Consider the following 13,593-nt stretch of genomic DNA (forward strand, 5'->3'; position numbering starts at 1 on the left):
GAGACTGGACATCCTTGGCGCAGACTAGAGGTAACTGTTATACTTTCACTAAGTTGCTTATTTATTACTAGTGAAATGAGGTTTATTGATGCAGGCGTAGATGTAGGTCCTTCGGATATACTGGCACAGAACGGGCGGCTAAACAGTTACGTCGGGCAGCGCTCTTAGCGGTAACTTCGCCGTCGTCTTTTGCGGAGCGATCACGATGCTGCTACTGCTGGTGGTGTGCATCATCTGCAGAACATGTTGCACGTCTTCTTCATCACAATCACCCCCGGGATAAAAAGCAGCCATCCTGGCGACTCAAACAGTAGTGATCACGAGCGGCTCACGGTAGGGCTTAAGGCGATCGACGTGAACAATGTCACGTCCACGACAACGGAGGTCAGAGGGGGGTGTCAGTGGTTCGATTAGGTAATTCACCGCAGACGTGCGCTGGACAATGCGATAAGGTCCATCGAAGCGGGGAAGAAGTATGGAAGAGAGCCCAGGAGCATGCGCAGGGACTGACAGCCAGACGAGGTCGCCGGGAGAGAAGACAGGTTGCTCACAGTGGGCGTCATGGAGCCTTTTCTGGCGCTGTTGCTCAGCGGTGGTCAAGTGGCGCGCTAACTTGCGACACTCCTCGGCATGACGTGCTGCAGTCGAAACGGGCACACACTCAGAAGCATCGGGCTGGTAGGGTAGCAGGGTGTCCATGGTGTGGGATGGGTGACGGCCATAAAGCAAAAAGTAGGGAGAAAATCCAGTGGTAGTCTGGGTTGCAGTGTTGTAGGCGAACGTAACAAATGGTAGGATAAGGTCCCAATCTGTGTGGTCAGATGCGACGTACATGGCCAGCATGTCACCCAGGGTCCGGTTGAAACGTTCCGTGAGTCCATTCGTCTGGGGGTGGTAGGCGGTGGTTGTCCTATGAATAACGTGGCACTGAGCCAGAAGAGCTTCGACAACCTCAGACAAAAAGACGCGCCCTCTATCGCTGAGAAGTTCACGAGGTGGGCCGTGACGGAGGATGAAACAGCGGAGCAGGAAGGAGGCGACGTCGCGCGCAGTGGCGGAAGGTAGTGCCGCAGTTTCAGCATATCGCGTAAGATGGTCGACGGCGACGATGATCCAGCGGTTACCGGCGGGTGTCATAGGAAGCGGACCATAGAGATCAATGCCCACTCTATCAAATGGTCGGGCGGGACAGGGAAGGGGCTGCAAAGCTCCAGCTGAACGGCAAGGCGCAGATTTCCGACGTTGGCAGTCCGTACATGAACGAACGAATTTGCGGACGTATGTAAACATTCCGCGCCAGTAGTAGCGCTGAAGAAGTCGTTCATATGTTTTGAAGACTCCAGCGTGGGCGCACTGCGGGTCAACGTGAAAGGATGCGCAGATAGTGGAGCGCAGGCTGCGCGGTATGACGAGTAGCCATTTACGGCCGTCAGATGCGTAGTTGCGTCGGTTCTTCATCACACTAGTTTAGTGGTACAGCCTTCATAAGCCATTCGCACACCGTCTAGAATGACAGAACCTACATTGGTGTGTTCCAGTATTAATAGTAAAATGTCGTGTGTAACCTTATCAAAGGCCTTTTCAAGGTCTAACTGTAGCATGGCAACCCGGCCTTCTTCGGCATCACATGATTCAAGTATGCTTCTGGCAACGTGGATATTAGTGTATATCGTTCTTCCTTGGATTCCACAGGTCTGGTGAGGTCCAATTAGTATTTTAATTATTTTTTGAAGTCGCTTAGCAAGCACTTTCATGTGAACTTTATAATCAACATTTGTGAGGCTTATTGGTCTGTAAGCCTCTACAGAGCGTAACTTCAAAGGATCATTGGTCTTTGGAATTAGTACCACATGTGTCATCCTAAATGATGGGGGCATCCTTTTCATTTCGTAACACTCATTTATTACGCGGTGCAATACTTCTGCCATTTCTGCTTTAAAGCATTTATAGAAAGCTGCCCCTAGTCCATCTGGTCCAGGTGATTTACCAAGGCTTAACTCATCAATTGCTTTTTCAAATTCTTTCACGCTAATTGGTCTTTCTAGCTCCTCACATAGTTCTTTTTCTAATTTAGGCATTAGTGGCAGGAAGCTATTTTTAAAGAGCTCGGTGTTTTCTTTCTTATGATTTAGTAAGCTACGGAAGCGCTCAACGAAGGCCATTTCAATGATATTACTATCTGTGGTAACACGGTTGTGATAACAAATTTCGTTTATTTCTTTTTTTACTGCATGCCGCTTTTCATCGCCTAGCGCTCGTTTGGTGGGCGTTTCCCCGTACAAAACCGCTCTGCGCGTGCCCTGACTACTGCGCCTCGATATCTTTCAATGTCAACTGCTTCTAGCTTACTTTTAATTTCTTTTATTTGCTTTTCAAACAAACCCGGCTTGTAGTTTTCCGTTGCAATCATAAATTCTAGCGTGGTATAAAGTTCCTTTTCTTTCTCTTTTTCTTTTCTGTGTAGCACACATGCTCGGTCCATCGCAGCAAGTTTTATCTCCGATTTAAAGATTTCCCATGAAGCTGAAATGCTACCTGACTCATCACACAACAAGTTATGTATCTTTTCTTTTAGATTTTCAAGAAAAGGTTGATCTTGTAATAATTTATCGTTAAAAAAATTATGGGGTTTTACGTGCCAAAACCAGTTCTGATTATGAGGCACGCCGTAGTGGGGGACTCCGGAAATTTGGACCACCTGGGGTTCTTTAACGTGCACCTAAATCTAAGTACACGGGTGTTTTCGCATTTCGCCCCCATCGAAATGCGGCCGCCGTGGCCGGGATTCGATCCCGCGACCTCGTGCTCAGCAGCCCAACACCATAGCCACTGAGCAACCACGGCGGGTGATATAATTTATCGTTGAACTTCCAAGTAAACCAATTAAATTTGGAAGCATTTCCTTTTGTGCCCACAGTAACTGTTACTAAACAGTGATCACTGAAACTAACACATTTGACGTGATAGTCAACACATTCAGGCAGAAAAAGAGCAGGCACATAAATACGGTCTAACCTGGCATGGCAATCACCTTGGAAGTGGGTGTACGCCGTGCTGTTTCCAGAGACTAGTACGCTTCCTACATCTTCTAGGTCATGTTCATTTACAAATTCTGTCAAATACATCGCACTTTTGTCTCTCGCCAGTAACTTTTTACTTCTATCCTCAGGTCTTTGCACACAATTAAAGTCGCCAAACAGGATGACATTTCGGTCGCACTTTACATACGATTGTATAGTTCCGAAAAAATCACGTCTTTCTTGGGCTGTATTAGGCGCGTAAACGCATAGGGCCCGCCATAACATACCGCAAAATCCAAAATCCAACACAACAAACCGGCCACTCTTGCATGCTATAACTGCTTCTTCAACAATATCTATAGAATTTCGATATAATATCAAGCAGCCTCCAGACGTACCCACAGCATGTGACACGCAAATATTAAATCTAGCTCTGAAAGTTTCCACCATTCGATCTGTTTGCTCTTGGGTCTCGAATCTTGTTTCTTGTACGGCGATCAGATCCTGATCATTTTCTAAGAGAAGGCGACTTAGCTGGTATTGTTTCCTGCGGGCTGACAAGCCACGCACATTTAAGGTTGCTATGCGTAAAGGAAATTTTAGTTTGTTAGCCATATTAAACAGGTTTTACAATACTTGTAGTACTCACATCGCCGTTCGACAGGATGGTAGGCTCCGACATCGTTTTTGTTGCTGGTGGGTTTAGAGCCATCTTGTCACATAAAGAGGCCCGATCAGTGATCGGACTGTTCGAGTTCTCACTACACAAACAGTTCCCTCGCTAAGGCGGGGGCTCTGTGGGCGTCGGTCTCCGGTCGGGTGGTACATTGGGCTTGAAATGCATGATGCTACGACGAGCAGTGCCCGTCTTCGTAGGTGGTTCCCCTGTGCTCGTCTGGCCGTTGTTCTGTCTGTTGTCTTGGGTTTCATCACGGGTACGCTTCGCTGCAGCGCTGGTAACTGTTTCCATTGCGACCTCGGGAGCTTCCGTCACTTCAATTATATATTTTGAAGGCATAGTCGTATTAGAAACTTCATGTAGACTAGCGAGCTCTCTGTCTATGTTAGTTGCCGCCGCTACGGGGCCTTCGTCTACGTTGGTGTCCTTCGTGTTCGTATCTTTCTTTCCGGGTGGCTTTGTCTCAACAGTTGTCACAGCGGAGTCTTCATGCTCATCTTCCCGTGTAGCTTCCTTGGCGTCATTCAAATCCATAATATGTTCCGACGTATCATAACTTCGCGGTGGTCCTGCTACTGATGCATAAGATCGCACGCACATGGTCTCATCGTAGCCATAGCGGCGACAATGGCCACAGCGTGGTACACGACAGTCTCGTCGCATGTGTCCGATGCCATGACACCGGAGGCAGAGCGGTGCTCTGCTCGGAACAGAGACAAGCGCCAGGTCTTCCGCAACTCGCAGTTGATGCGGCAAGTCATCCGTACTCACGCCCACTTTCAGTTGTAAGGTCACTGACCTCGTTGTAGTATTCTTCTCGTTACAGCCTTGAACACGCCACTTATCTCTGGTGACTTCCAGGACTTCGCCGAATGGAGCCAATGCAGTGCGCACGTCTTCATCGGGAACGCCATGCAAAAGCCAGTACAGCTTTATCCTTAGCGCCTGGTTGCACGGTTCGACTACAACGCAGCGTCGGTCTTTCACAGTGAAGTTTCCAGCTGCCAGCATCTTTTTCTTTGCTTCGTTGTCACAGAACGTCACCGCCCAGACATGACTCATTTGATAAGCACCTAGTGCGACCACTTCCGGCAGTAGCGAAAGTTGCTCGAGTGCATCTCTAAAATGTTCGACCCTATACGGCCTGGCTTTCAAATCGGCGTGTAAAAACACAGTGTCCTTCACAGTCGTACCTGAGGGCAAAGTCGGCAAAACAATTTGGTAGTCCTGGCAGAACATCTCTGTTGACCTGTTACCGCCGCCTCGGGGGGCGGCTATACCTGCTCCTTGGGAGCTCATGAGACGCACGTCCACACGCTACGGTGGCCGGAAGTGGAATCCTCCCGGCAACGACTGCTAGAACAAAAGGCGCTTTCTCTCCGCGGCTCAGATTCCTGATTATGACGAAGCAAAACAAAAGAAAAACAACGCACGCAGACGGCAGGATTCGAACCTGCGCGGGTACAACCCACTAGATTTCAAGTCTATCGCCTTAACCACTCGGCCACGACTGCAAGAACACAAGGCGCTTTCTCTCCGCGGCTCAGATTCCTGATTAAGGCGAAGCAAAACAAAAGAAAAACAACGCACGCAGTCGGCAGGATTCGAACATGCGCGGGTACAACCCAATAGATTTCAAGTATATCGCCTTAACCACTCGGCCACGACTGCAAGAACAAAACGCGCTTTCTCTCCGCATCTCAGATTCCTGATTATGACGAAGCAAAACAAAAGAAAAACAACGCACGCAGTCGGCAGGATTCGAACATGCGCGGGTACAACCCAATAGATTTCAAGTCTATCGCCTTAACCACTCGGCCACGACTGCAAGAACAAAAGGCGCTTTCTCTCCGCGGCTCAGATTCCTGATTAAGGCGAAGCAAAACACAAGAAAAACAACGCACGCAGTCGGCAGGATTCGAACATGCGCGGGTACAACCCAATAGATTTCAAGTCTATCGCCTTAACCACTCGGCCACGACTGCAAGAACAAAACGCGCTTTCTCTCCGCGGCTCAGATTCCTGATTATGACGAAGCAAAACAAAAGAAAAACAACGCACGCAGACGGCAGGATTCGAACCTGCGCGGGTACAACCCACTAGATTTCAAGTCTATCGCCTTAACCACTCTGCCACGACTGCAAGAACACAAGGCGCTTTCTCTCCGCGGCTCAGATTCCTGATTAAGGCGAAGCAAAACCAAAGAAAAACAAGGCACGCAGTCAGCAGGATTCGAACCTGCGCGGGTACAACCCAATAGATTTCAAGTCTATCGCCTTAACCACTCGGCCACGACTGCAAGAACAAAATGCGCTTTCTCTCCGCGGCTCAGATTCCTGATTAAGGCGAAGCAAAACAAAAGAAAAACAACGCACGCAGTCGGCAGGATTCGAACCTGCGCGGGTACAACCCAATAGATTTCAAGTCTATCGCCTTAACCACTCGGCCACGACTGCAAGAACAAAATGCGCTTTCTCTCCGCGGCTCAGATTCCTGATTATGACGAAGCAAAACAAAAGAAAAACAACGCACGCAGTCGTCAGGATTCGAACCTGCGCGGGTACAACCCAATAGATTTCAAGTCTATCGCCTTAGCCACTCGGCCACGACTGCAAGAACAAAAGGCGCTTTCTCTCCGCGGCTCAGATTCCTGATTAAGGCGAAGGAAAACCAAAGAAAAACAACGCACGCAGTCGGCAGGATTCGAACCTGCGCGGGTACAACCGAATAGATTTCAAGTCTATCGCCTTAACCACTCGGCCACGACTGCAATAACAAAAGGCGCTTTCTCTCCGCGGCTCAGATTCCTGATTAAGGCGAAGCAAAACAAAAGAAAAACAACGCACGCAGTCGGCAGGATTCGAACCTGCGCGGGTACAACCCAATAGATTTCAAGTCTATCGCCTTAACCACTCGGCCACGACTCCTTTTTTTTTCTTTATTGCCTGCTTTGACACTAGCGAAACAATACAAATGCATATATACAGTGCACCGACATCACGTCAGGCGGGATGGTCATATTAAAATTTCTTGAGGCACACCCGCTCATCAAGAATGCTAACCCCGTCTGCTGGTTCACTCTGTGCACGATACACTTCTCGTATAAAAGAAACACTTTCAATGAAGTTTTCTCGCGTAGAGCGTGCATTGGCGTCAGCATGACGAACAGCCATTCTCGTCTTCCACAAACTGTGGAGGCCCAGGAGCATGAACATATCAAAAGGTATTCCTTGATCACTTTCAACTGGCAGGAATCGAATTCCGTACGGGGTTATGGGGAGTTCTTTTTTGAGAGTGCGCGGCAAGACATCCCAATGAAATACTGCGTCCCGACAATCAATGAAGGCATGTTCAATTGTTTCGGGCTTTGTACACAGCAAGCAGTTCGTTGTCCACGGTACGAATATTCCTTTCTGTTCAAGCCATACTTTAACGGGGAGGGTGTTTGTGTGTAGCTGGAAAAAAAAATGTTTTCGCAGCAGGTCTTACAGGCATCCTTTTGACTCGTTTCAGCACATCTTTTCCTTGGCCTCCACAGTGAACAATCCTATACAGTGGGGTAGGTAGCATGCTGTCAACCAAATCGACGTACAGTTTTTTCTTTCTCACTGAGCACAAATACTCCAGCGAAAACCGTGCACAGAGTATTCGAAAAGACGCAACTACTTCACGATAATAACCAGTCGCTCTTCTACTGATAACACTGGATGTAGTTAAAACAAATTCCGGCAGTTCTGTTGCCATTCTCGCCTGAATGACGGTGCGGAGAAAAGCATTTCGTTCATCGCGCAGGAAAAAGAACCGCGATACAATCGGTCTGATGAACAAGTGTGAGAGCCCAAGGCCACCACTGCGAACACTGCGAAAAAGGTTTGTACGGCTGGTTTGCTCCCAAGTGGAATTCCATATAAAGGTAGCAAACACCCGGTGCACTTTTTGAACACTGACGCGAGACATGAACATTACTTGCAGTATATACCAGACTTTGGCAACCAAAAAAACATTGCACGCTGAGGCACGCGCAAACACTGATAATCCCCGGCCTTGCCATCCCTTTATCTTTTCTTTCATCAATTCTGTTTGTCCGCTCCATAACTGCGTGGAGTCTTGATAGTGCTCAAGGGACACACCTAGATAAGGTGTAGGCACTGTAGTCCATTGCATTCCGGCGAAATCAGTGGGCATCGCGTCCCAATTTCCATGCCATATGCCAACACTTTTTTCGAAGTTTATCTGGGCGCCAAAATACTTGCAGAAAGATCGTGCCAGGCGGACAACCTCGATCACGCTTTCCTTGTCTTCACAAAAGACGGCGACGTCATCTGCATAGGCTAGCATTTTAACTTCAACGGCGTGCAGCCTAAAACCACGTATGTTTACATTATGGATGACTGCCAAACAAAAAGGTTCGAGGTATACGGCAAAAAGCAATGGGGACAAAGGACAGCCTTGTCGTACAGACGAGCAGACTGGCACCTTCGAACTAAGGCATTTATTAATTACAATCTGCGTTGAACACTCTTCATAGGCCGTTTTAACGCCCTCTAAAATGATTTTCCCAACATTACAGTACTGCAATATAGAGAAAAGCACCTCATGTGACACCCGGTCGAAGGCCTTCGCAAGGTCGAGCTGCAACATCGCCACCCGACCCCCAATGTCATCACAACATTCTAACACATTCCTTGCAATGTGGGTGTTGGTGAAAATTGTACGGCCTTTAATGCCACACGTCTGGTGTGGCCCTACAAGGTCCTTATTCACGCTTTGGAATCGTCCAGCCAGTACTTACATAAATATTTTGTAGTCTGTGTTGGTTAGACTTATCGGTCTGTATGAGCCTACTAAAAGCTTTTCCCGGTCATCGGTTTTTGGAATCAAAACTACGTGTGACATGCGGAATGAGGGTGGCACTTTTTTAACTTCATACGCTTCTGAGAGTAGTCTGTGCAAAATACAGGAAAACTCGTGACTGAATAATTTGTAAAACTTGGCGCCTAGGCCGTCTGGCCCTGGCGACTTTCCTGGCGGCAACTCATCTATCGCCCTTTCAATCTCGGGTAAACTTATTGGCATTTCAAGGCTTTCTCTAACGCCGTCTTCCAACCTTGGAATTTCGCTCATGAATTCGCTGTCGAAGCCTAGTCCAGAGCGTGCCCCATTGCCGAACAATTCAAGATAATTCTCAACGAAGGCTCTCTCGATTAAAACAGCTTCTGACGTCACCTCGTTTTGAAAACGTATCTGTTTAATCTCATTTCTTGACGCATGCCGCTTTTCGTCGCTCATTGCCCGTTTGTTTGGCATCTCACCCATCCATAACCGTTCGCTCCGAGCACGTATAACTGCAGCTTTATATCGCTCTGCGTCAATAACTTCCAGCTCATGTCTTACTTTCTTTACATTTTCCGCAACCTGATCATGAACCGTATTTTGTACGCTCAAAAGAAATTCTAGCTGTCTTTGCAGCTATCTTTGTTTCTGCAGTTCGTCATGCTGGCGGCTGCTTCCTCTTTCGATCGCAATGAACTTAACTTGGACCTTAAATTCTTCCCATGCAGCCATAAAATTGTCATGCTTGTTTGTCATCAAGTCTAATATCTTTTCCTTTACTCTGCGCACAAATGGCTCATCGTCAAGCAGCTTTTCGTTGAATTTCCACGTGTTCCAGTTGAATCGTGTTCTTTTAACTTTTGCCCCCATCACGAAGCTCACTAAGCTATGATCCGTGAACGATAGCGGTGTGACATTATAACTGTTACAAAGGGGGATCAAATCTAGTGAAACATACACTCTGTCCAGCCTTGCTCGGCTGTTTCCTTGAATGTGTGTGTACTGCGGAATCGTACCGTCAGTGAAAATTTGACCCACATCTTCTAAGTTGCGGTCGTCAATTAGGGAGCTCAAATAGAGAGCGCTTTTGTCACGAACACGTTCCCTTCTGTTTCGATCTTCCGCAGTACACACACAATTAAAATCACCAAGAAATATGATGTAGCGGTCACACTTTAGGTACTGCTCTATATACTCAAAATACAACGCTCGGTCATTTACAATGTTCGGCGCATAAACGCATATAAGCCGCCACGACGCTCCAGAAAAAGAAAAATCGACAATGAACATGCGGCCAGTTTGACATACAGTTACACGTTCTTCAATAATGCCAGCACTCTTCCGTATAAGCAGCGCGTACCCGCCTGATGTAACATTAGCATGACATACGCACACATTGTAATGCGGCGTGACAGGCGTCACCATGCGATCGGTCTGCTCTTGAGTTTCGACCTTAGTTTCTTGTAAAGCGACAACATCGAGTTCCTTCTCCATACACAAGCGACTGAGTTGATACTGTCTCCTTCGCGCTCCGATGCCACGAACATTTAAAGTGGCCACTCTCAATGCTGTCTCTAATTTCACCGCCATTAGTCTGTATAAGCAGGCCGATCGCCCCCCAAGGTGCCGCTAGAGAACAAACCATTCCAACACTTTGTAAAAAACTTTCCAAAAACAAATCCTCAACGAAAAGCCGCTCTAACCACACGCGTACCTTTACGGTGTACGCGTAGGCTAATTCTGAAGTGGCACCCATCTCTTGACGTGGCTAGTCCGGGCGCCCCAGTAGGCGCCGGATCCTAGGTAGGCGGTTCTGCCGCCGTCCGTCTGTCCGGCGGGATGTTCGGTTTCGGGCGAATGGAAGCCCGAGGACTCGCCTGGATTTTCTGCGGCGGTTTGTCTTTGGTCTCGTTGTCAAATTCCTCCTCTTGGCCGCTCGTTACGTCCCTTGCTCTCTTCGTAGCCGCACTGCTTGCACTCGAGTCTGCGACGTCCATCATTGCAGTTGCTGGCCCGTGCTCTGCTGTACTCGCCCCGGCAGTGGCGAGTTCTATGGCCGTTTCTTCTTTGCCTTTTCTGTCACTTGTCTGCACTGCAGCTTTCTGTTCAGTAGTTACTACAGTTACCGCCTTCGAGGCTATGGAAGCCTGCTCAGTGGGCGTCGCAAATGTGTCGGCCGACAGAACTTGCGCACGGAAAGACTCATCCACGTCTGCTTCGTCCATTAACAGGTCAGCCACGTCCTCCCGAAGCGCCGGTCCCGTTACGGACGCGTAGGTCTTAATATACTCCGTCTCATCATGGCCGTAGCGCCGGCAAACGGCACATCTCGGGACGTGACAGTCACGTCGAACATGACCGGTGTTTCGGCATTTCAGGCAAAGTGGTGCTCTGCCTGGTACAACAACTAAGGCCTGCTCGCCAGCGACACCAAGTTGATGAGGCAGGTCTTCCACGGTCATACCCGTCTTCAAAACCAACGACACCGCACGCGTTGAGGATGCTTTATCTCGCACTCCGTGGACACGCCATTTCTCCCGGAAGACGTCCGTGACCTTCGCGTACGGTGAAAGGGCGGTGCCTATGTCCTCGTCCGTCACGTTGTGTAAAATCCAATGCAGCTTCAGCCGCACGGCCTGGTTTGCTGGGTCAACCACGATGCACCGATGTTCATTAACTTTTACTTCCTTGGCGCTTGCAAGCCTTTTCACACCTTCATCGCTCTTGACAGTCACTGCCCAAACGTGGCTCATTTGATACGCCCCTAGGGCGATAACATCCGGCAGTAGGCCTAAGCTAGCCAGTGCGTCGCGGAAGTGCTCCACCCGATACGGCCTGGCACGCACATCAGCATGTAAAAACAATGTATTTAAAACATTCCGACCTGTAGGCAGTTGAGGCAGCGAAACTTGATAGTCCGGGTCTTCTGAAAAAATTCCTGTTACCGCGGCCCTGCTGGGCCGCTGAAGCCGCTCCGATGGAGCTCATGTTCGACACGTCCGCTCGCTAGCGCGGCAGAAAGCCGAGTCCCGGCAACGACTGCTAGAACGAACAACGCTTTCTCTCCGCGGCTAAGATTCCTGATTATGACGAAGCAAAACAAAAGAAAAACAATGCACGCAGTCGGCAGGATTCGAACCTGCGCGGGTACCACCCAATAGCTTTCAAGTCTATCGCCTTAACCACTCGGCCACGACTGCATTTTTTTTCTTTATTGCCTGCTTGGCATATAAAACAAGCATGTACAGTGCATTGTCACATATAAAAGTGCTGTCACATGACTTTCAGCACGTGAGGGGGTTAAAAACGCAATCGCTTCATCAAAGACAGTTCCCCCAAAAGGGGGTACCACTCCGGCTTCTCATTTTGAACTTTGTACACTTCTCTAAAGTATTCTACACTTTCGATGAAATTCTCTCGTGCCGATCGGGGATTCAGGTCCTCGTTGCGCACGGCCATCCGCGTCCTCCACACGCTGTGGAGTACGAGTGCCATGAACATGTCGTAGGGCACACCCCCTACGTTTTTGACAGGCAGAAAACAGATGCCGTATGGTGTAACGGGCAAGTCTTTCTTCAAGGTCCTCTGAAGGATATCCCAGAGAAAGACTGCATCACTACAATCCAGAAATATCTGTTCAACCGTCTCCAGCTTTTTGCAGATGATGCAGTCTACAGACCAGGCAACAAATATGCCTTTTTCTGGCAGCCAAGGTTTTGTAGGGAGTCTGCCACTGTGTAGCTTGAAAAAGAACGTTTTGACTGATGGTCGCACAGGCATCTTTTTGACTCTGCTTAAAACATCGTCTCCGGGACCTCTTGGGTACAGTGATCAGTAAACAGGCAATGGCAACATGGCTTCTATAAGATCCCTGTATAATTTCTTTCGCGTCACTCCAGAGAGATATTCCATCGAAAAGCGTACTTTTACGATTTCGAAAGCCCCAACTATCTCGCGCATATAACCCCTTGGTCGTCTTTGGTCGACATGGACCGTTGAAACAATAAATTCTGGCAAATAATTTGACAACCGCACATGTAACACTGTTCTCAAGAAGCAATCGCCTTGATCGCGTAAGAAAATAAACCTAGCCACGATAAGAACAGATGGACCAGGCCAAGTCCCCCACTGCGCACAGAGCGGAACAAATTTGTGCGACTCGTTCTTTCCCATGTAGAAGCCCACACAAATACTGCTATCACTCTGTGTAGCTTTTGAACAGTATTACGTGTCATAGATAGCACTTGAAGTACATACCACACTCGCGAAACAAGAAAAATGTTGCAGACCGTTGCACGCGTAAACATTGAAAAATCTCGACCTCCCCATTTTTGCGTCTTAGTGCGTAGGTGCTCCGTTTCTTCGTTCCAATATTCTGTTGTGTCCCGGTAGTGTTGGAGCGGTACACCTAAGTACTTATCAGGTGATACCGTCCAAGTGACGTTTCGTACAATGAGGGTGGTTCTTCGCCAGTTTCCATGCCAGATACCTAGACACTTATTGCAATTAATTCTACTACCGGTACACTCGCAGAATGACTTGACATCACTTATTGCCACTGTGACACTTTCTTGATCTTTACAAAAGACCGCGATATCATCTGCGTAACTAAGCACTTTGACTTCCGCGGCCACGACTGCAAGAACAAAAGGCGCTTTCTCTCCGCGGCTCAGATTCCTGATTAAGGCGAAGCAAAACAAAAGAAAAGCAACGCACGCAGTCGGCAGGATTCGAACCTGCGCGCGTACAACCCAATAGATTTCAAGTCTATCGCCTTAACCACTCGGCCACGACTGCATTTTTTTTCTTTATTGCCGGTTTTTCAACAACACAACACGTAGCACACATCACAAATGAGACGTCAAAACAAGGTTACAATAAGGTTGTTATTGTAATGCACATAATGCCGTCAGTCACGTGGTGACTGGCGATGTCATTTAAAATTCTTTAGTGTAACCAAGGGTTCCACGCTGGCAATCCAGGGGAAAACACATTCTTTTGTTTTTTCTGCTTCTATTAAACGAGCCATGCTCTCTCGAAAGGACGGCTTTGCCGGTCTCC

The 13,593-nt window shown here is 48.3% G+C and overlaps 12 non-coding genes across 12 annotated transcripts; all 12 read right to left on the minus strand.

Annotated features, from left to right (window-relative positions):
* Positions 1-5,131: 5,131 nt before the first annotated feature.
* Positions 5,132-5,213, minus strand: Trnas-uga (transfer RNA serine (anticodon UGA)). Its single transcript has one exon. It is a non-coding gene; the product is annotated as a tRNA-Ser (tRNA).
* A 75-nt stretch (positions 5,214-5,288) lies between these two features.
* Trnas-uga (transfer RNA serine (anticodon UGA)) lies at positions 5,289-5,370 on the minus strand. Its single transcript has one exon. It is a non-coding gene; the product is annotated as a tRNA-Ser (tRNA).
* A 75-nt stretch (positions 5,371-5,445) lies between these two features.
* On the minus strand, positions 5,446-5,527 carry Trnas-uga (transfer RNA serine (anticodon UGA)). The gene has a single exon. It is a non-coding gene; the product is annotated as a tRNA-Ser (tRNA).
* A 75-nt stretch (positions 5,528-5,602) lies between these two features.
* Trnas-uga (transfer RNA serine (anticodon UGA)) lies at positions 5,603-5,684 on the minus strand. The gene has a single exon. It is a non-coding gene; the product is annotated as a tRNA-Ser (tRNA).
* Positions 5,685-5,759: 75 nt separating this feature from the next.
* Trnas-uga (transfer RNA serine (anticodon UGA)) lies at positions 5,760-5,841 on the minus strand. The gene has a single exon. It is a non-coding gene; the product is annotated as a tRNA-Ser (tRNA).
* Positions 5,842-5,916: 75 nt separating this feature from the next.
* Trnas-uga (transfer RNA serine (anticodon UGA)) lies at positions 5,917-5,998 on the minus strand. The gene has a single exon. It is a non-coding gene; the product is annotated as a tRNA-Ser (tRNA).
* A 75-nt stretch (positions 5,999-6,073) lies between these two features.
* Positions 6,074-6,155, minus strand: Trnas-uga (transfer RNA serine (anticodon UGA)). The gene has a single exon. It is a non-coding gene; the product is annotated as a tRNA-Ser (tRNA).
* A 75-nt stretch (positions 6,156-6,230) lies between these two features.
* Trnas-uga (transfer RNA serine (anticodon UGA)) lies at positions 6,231-6,312 on the minus strand. Its single transcript has one exon. It is a non-coding gene; the product is annotated as a tRNA-Ser (tRNA).
* Positions 6,313-6,387: 75 nt separating this feature from the next.
* Trnas-uga (transfer RNA serine (anticodon UGA)) lies at positions 6,388-6,469 on the minus strand. The gene has a single exon. It is a non-coding gene; the product is annotated as a tRNA-Ser (tRNA).
* A 75-nt stretch (positions 6,470-6,544) lies between these two features.
* Trnas-uga (transfer RNA serine (anticodon UGA)) lies at positions 6,545-6,626 on the minus strand. The gene has a single exon. It is a non-coding gene; the product is annotated as a tRNA-Ser (tRNA).
* Positions 6,627-11,650: 5,024 nt separating this feature from the next.
* Trnas-uga (transfer RNA serine (anticodon UGA)) lies at positions 11,651-11,732 on the minus strand. The gene has a single exon. It is a non-coding gene; the product is annotated as a tRNA-Ser (tRNA).
* A 1,515-nt stretch (positions 11,733-13,247) lies between these two features.
* Positions 13,248-13,329, minus strand: Trnas-uga (transfer RNA serine (anticodon UGA)). Its single transcript has one exon. It is a non-coding gene; the product is annotated as a tRNA-Ser (tRNA).
* Between the last annotated feature and the right edge of the window lie 264 nt (positions 13,330-13,593).

This window comes from Dermacentor silvarum, chromosome 1 (assembly GCF_013339745.2).
Source record: "Dermacentor silvarum isolate Dsil-2018 chromosome 1, BIME_Dsil_1.4, whole genome shotgun sequence".
NCBI classification, from domain to species: domain Eukaryota; kingdom Metazoa; phylum Arthropoda; class Arachnida; order Ixodida; family Ixodidae; genus Dermacentor; species Dermacentor silvarum.